The sequence below is a fragment of the Bos javanicus genome, chromosome 8 (assembly GCF_032452875.1).
Source record: "Bos javanicus breed banteng chromosome 8, ARS-OSU_banteng_1.0, whole genome shotgun sequence".
Lineage (NCBI taxonomy): Eukaryota > Metazoa > Chordata > Mammalia > Artiodactyla > Bovidae > Bos > Bos javanicus.
The window spans coordinates 42772338-42777865 of NC_083875.1; the positions used below are offsets into that span (position 1 = coordinate 42772338).

General features: G+C 44.7%; 1 long non-coding RNA gene across 1 annotated transcript; it reads left to right on the forward strand.

Moving 5' to 3' along the window:
- The first annotated feature begins 1704 nt into the window (after positions 1–1704).
- Positions 1705–5201, forward strand: LOC133252649 (uncharacterized). Its single transcript, XR_009738035.1, has 3 exons — positions 1705–2185; positions 3314–3507; positions 3698–5201. It is a non-coding gene; the product is annotated as an uncharacterized LOC133252649 (long non-coding RNA).
- Positions 5202–5528: the final 327 nt, after the last annotated feature.

Consider the following 5528-nt stretch of genomic DNA (forward strand, 5'->3'; position numbering starts at 1 on the left):
GAGACTCTCTGACTAGGGCTGGATGTGGGCCAGGAGAACCAGGGAGCCAGCTTACCTTCCCTTTGGTACCTAATGTTCACTTTTTTTTTAATTTAATCAAGAGCCACTCTGTGTTTTGATGAAACCTTCCTCTTTAGGGTCATTATTGCTGCTTGGTTCCACATAAGAGCTGGAAATTATGACCTACACGAGAGCCTGCACCATTTGCTTCTGCCAGATGCTCTGACAAGGAGAATATAGAAGGAAAAAAACAGCATCCCTACTATGTGCCAACCATTTAGAACAACATGCTATCTGCAATTGTGTCAGACTGGTGACCTGCAGACACAGGACTGAGAGGTCTTTTTTGATTAATTGTTGTTCAGTCGCTAAGTCATGTCTGACTCTTTGTGAGTCAGCATGGTCTGTAGCACACCAGGCTTCCCTGTCCTTCACTATCTCCTGGAGTTTGCTCAAACTCAGTATTTATCTTCTTATGTGATTTGATCTTGAATACCAAAAGCCTAGCAGAGCAAGTGTAACCATCAGGAGTTCTCATAATTCAGTGCTCATCATTTCACATGTGACCCATTTCACAGATTAATACAATCCTCTAGACTCTGGCAGGCAGCTGAATTTACTGCCCTGATTTAGTTCAACCACTCGTAAAATGTTGTGTTATCATATTAAACCAAGACCGAAGGCCACTTATCTGGAGAAGATTGTCAGTCAGACTTCCAAAAGGCTCCCAATGGTCCTGCTTCTTGCTATCCACTTCCTGTGTGATATGTACCACTTGTGTGGGGGCTGGATCTAGTGGTTTGCTTCTAACAAACACAATACAGGGAAAATGGAAGGAGTCACCTCCCAGGATAGGTTATATGAGACTGACTGTGTCTCGCTCGCATTCTGCCTTGCTAGGACCCTCGCTCATTTTCTGGCTCTCTTGGCTTGTTCACTGTAGTGAACCAAGTTCCCATGTTGGAGAGGCCTGCATAACAAGGGACTGAGGGTGGTGTCCGGCCAATACTGAGCAAGGAACTGTAGTCCTCAAGCCAACAGCTGGTGAGGAATTGGATCCAGCCCACAACTACTCAATGAGCTTGGAAGCGGATCCCAACCTCACTCAAGTCTTGAGAGGATGTGGCCAGACCCAACCTCATGAGTGTCTTCTAGAGATCCTGGGCTAACCCAGGATTGCAGCTGTGGAGAAAGCCCAAAGCAGAAGACCCAGCCAAGTCACACCCAGACTCAAGTTGTTGCTTTAAGCCATTAAGCTATTTGTTACACAGCCAAAAGTGTTCTGGCACCAATTTCAATGGAGGAGTAGGGGTCGGGTTCTCCATGTTAACAAGCAAATCTCTGAGGAGGGTTTTTCCCTCACTGAGCAAGTAATTCTCCGGGACAACAACTGGGTGTCCTGCAATTCAACTCCATTCTGACACTGTTATCCATAGACAGCATCAGATTCCACAGATGCAGGCTCAGTCTTGTAAGACGCCCTTCCCCCCACCACTTCGATGCCAATCCCAATCACCTGTGCTTCTGAATGACTGGCTATAAATCAGAGGTTCCCACAACTTTCTCCTTGTATCTGATTAGCTTGCTAGAGAAGCTCACAGAGCTCAGACAAACACATTTACTTACTAGACCACTTGTTTACAATAAAATGATGTAACTCAGGAACAGACGGAAGACATACAGAGGGCAAGGTATGAAGAAAGAGCTTAGTGTCCATGCTCTCTCCAAGCTCACTGCTCCGCCAGTACTACCTGTGTTCACCAAACGGGAAGCTTCTGAACCCTGTCCTTTTGGGGGTTTTGCAGGGCATCATTACACAGTCATAACTGATTAAATCATTGGCCATTAGCAATTGATTCAACCTCGAGTCCTTCTCTGGAAGTCAGGGGTGGAACTGAAAGTTCTAACCCTCTTATTACAATACTGGGTCTCCTGGCAACCAGCTGCCATCCTAAAGTGGGGTCCAAAAGTCACCTCAGTAACATAAGAAAAACACTTTTATGGCTTTCTTCCTTTAGGAAATTGCAAATGTTTCAGGAGTTCCATGCCAGAAATGGAGTTAAAGATCAATATTCATCTTGATACAAACCACGATATCAAAGCAGCTCCAAAGAACTAACACAGTGGCCGAGTAAGACATGGAGCCTCGACCCCTACCTTCCATTCACCACTCTGTGCTCCACAGGTATTGGCAGCACGGGGTCTCTTTAATCGCCAGGAGACATCTATCCTATCAAGCTCAGAGTAAAAAGAGTTGTCCTCCTTTCTTGGCTAGACAGACAGCTTCACAAGCATTAAAATAGCTGCAATTGATCAAAAATTAAACGCAGCAAGATAGAATATAAAAATGAACCCAAGTCACTGGAGTGTTACGCTGGCAATTATTTCTGTGTTCAGGGAAGGGAGTCTGGCTCTTAAAAGTTACTTTCAGAGATCCACACTGAAGACAAAATCCCTCTCTCTGACCCCACCATCCCTATCAGGGCCAGACTCCTTCCCAGGCCAGGAGGGAGCTGTGGGTGGGAAAGCAGGGAGTTGTGGGTGGGAAAGCAGGTGGGAAAGCAGGGAGTTGTGGGTGGGAAAGCCCCATATGTAGCCCCTCTCAAATGAGCATGTGAAATTGCTGGATCCTCATGTCCATCAGATGTGAGCTGCAAGCAGGGTGGGGGAAGGGAGGTGGGCATCGAGCAGTGGTCCCTACATCACAAGCTCCCTCAGGTCTCCTGTCTTGATCATCCATCATGACTCCCTTTCCAGCTTTCCAGCCTTGGTTTGGGCCCAGCGCTTCTGTCCTGTCATCTTCAGAGACTCTGAATAATTCCCTCCCTTCATTTATATTGCTTCTGTGAAGTGTAACTTTATCATGTTCCTCCAGAGCCTTCTTTTTCTAGGTTATATAAATTTAGCTCTTCACCCTCCTTTCACAACTTGCCCTCTAATCCTCTTGCTAGTTTATTAATTTTTCTTCATTTCTTACACATATGCACGGGTACACACCCTTTTGCAGGGTAAAAGGGCCATGGGAAACAGGACCAAGAAAAATGTGGAAAATTCACACTAAGAAGGGAGGAAAGAAAGGAAGTTTCTTTATTCTGATAGTAAATGCATGGAAACTCATTTGGGGGAGATCACAGAATGAACATCATTTGGAAAAGATTGTGATTTTTGGGAACTATAGTTTCTTCCTCAAGATAAAGAGTTCTAAGTAAGATGTTTTCAACACATGAGGGAGGGCAAGGGCTAAGAGATTTATTTTCTCTTACATTTCTTTTCCTTCTCCACTCTCTCATCTCTCCCCCAAAATCTCACTGAGCCTCTGACTGATCTCAACCTACTCAAACACACTCCAAGGCATGGAGAAAAACATAGAAGCCAACCTTTCCCGGGATGAAGGCAAGAACAGGAGTGCTAACTCTAATCTCTGCCTCAGGGTAACCCTTAAAGTCAGCAGAGTTTCTCTGGGTACACAAACCCTCCCTGCCCTGACTGCAAGTTTCTAACCCACAGGTAAGTGCATTTAGGAGACACCTATGGTTATTTTATTGCATTACAGAAAATACCTGAGAATCAATGAATTTATGCCTTGTTTATGTTTTCCTAGAAACCCTCTGGAAACCCAAGTTCTTTTTAATTTATGATTTTAAAAGCTTTATTTTTTTTCTCCCTTTCCCCTTTCTCCTTAATCTTTCTATTTTAGGGAGTTGAAAATATTTCTGCTACTCAAGACTTAAATGCAGCCCTTCTGGCATTAGGGGCTAAGGAGAATGACCGTGTTCTCCCCAGATTCTTTCTCTTACGGTAAGTTAAAGTCACCCTGTCGTGTCTAACTCTTTGTGAAACCATGGACTATAGCCCGCCAGGCTCCTCTGTCCATGGGGATTCTCCAGGCAAGAATACTGGAGTGAGTTGCCACGCCCTCCTCCAGGGAATCTTCCCAACCCAGGGATTGAACCTGGGTCTCCTGCATTGCAGGCAGATTCTTTACCATCTGAGCTGCCAGTGAAGCCCCTCTTATAGAAGAAGGCAACAAAAGGGATTGTATCTTTTCTCTTTGGGCAAGAGAGAAGGAGTTAGCCAAGAAAACATGAATTTCTTTAGGGACAAAGAGAGAAGGCAAATGAAAAACCTGGTGTTTAGTGTTAGGACAAGCCTCCAAAGAGCAGATGGCAGGTGTTGTTGCCACGGGTTACGTATATGTCTGTGGCAGGTAGAGCAACACATCCCTCCAAAGATGCCCACATCACAACCCCAGAACCTGTGACCCAAGTCACCTTCCCCGGAGAAGCGGACTCTACAGATGGGATTAAGAGGATGAGCCTTGAGAGGGGGAGGTTGTCCTGGGTTATCCAGGTAGACCGAACGGAATAAGGGTCCTTAGAAGAGGGAGGAGGTGGGATCAAGGAAAGGAAAGCTGAGGTGACAATGGAACCAAAGACTGCAGAGATGCACTGTGGAGGCAGGGTTGTGAGCCAAGGAAGGCAGGCAGCTTCCAGAAGGTGGAACAAACCAGGAAACCCTCTCCGTTAGAGCCTCCGCAAACAACGAGCCCTGCTACCCCACTTTCCCCCAGTGAGACTGATCTTGGACTTCTGACCTCTAAAACCGTACAAGAGTACATTTGTGTTGCTTTTAGTCACTCAGTTTATGGCAATCTGTTGTAACCAGGAAATCAATACAATGTCTTTTTCAATTTTTTATTGGGGTAAAAGTCACATAATATAAAACATGCTATGTTAACCATGTTTAACTGTACAGTGCAGTGGCACTAAGTACATTCACATTGTTATGCAACTTTCACCATCATCCATCTCCGGAGTTTTTCACTTTCCTAAACTGAACCTCTGTCCCCATTAAACACTAACTTCCCATTTCCTCCCTGCCCCCACCCCTCCGTGGGCCCGGCATCACCCAATGTGTAAGGCAGGTACTATTACTCCCATATACCTGAAGAGAAAAAAGAGACAAAACTACTCATCCAAGTTCACAGAAACCAAAGCCGGCCTAATTACAAAGCTCACGCTTGCAGGATAAAGATTCCCTTGAGTGACTATCCTGATGTTTACATTCTGTCCACTAGATGAAGCACAGCATTCACTAGTGACTATGAGCACGGTCAATTCTTATGACTTGCTTTTTTTTTTATGGCTCTCATCTGGGCAGTAGTTTGGTTTAGTGAGCTTTGGAGTCAGAGCTCTCACTGAATCCCAAAGTGGCTATTGAAATTATATACAACCTTTGACTCCGCACTATCAACCCTGAGGATATTGTCCTTAGACATAAAAGAACCAATCACTTAAGACTATACATATAAGGATGATTTGCTTATAGTAGGGGGACAAAAGGAAAGATGAAAGCCTACTGTACAGAAATGGCTGAATTAATGGGCTAAATCCAAACAATGGATTATGCAGCCATTGGAACCCTGAGCTGGATCTCTGTGAGGTAACTGGTGAATTCTACAAAATGCTATACACTGAAAATACAAGATACAGGTAAGTGTGTACATATAATATATATACAGATATACA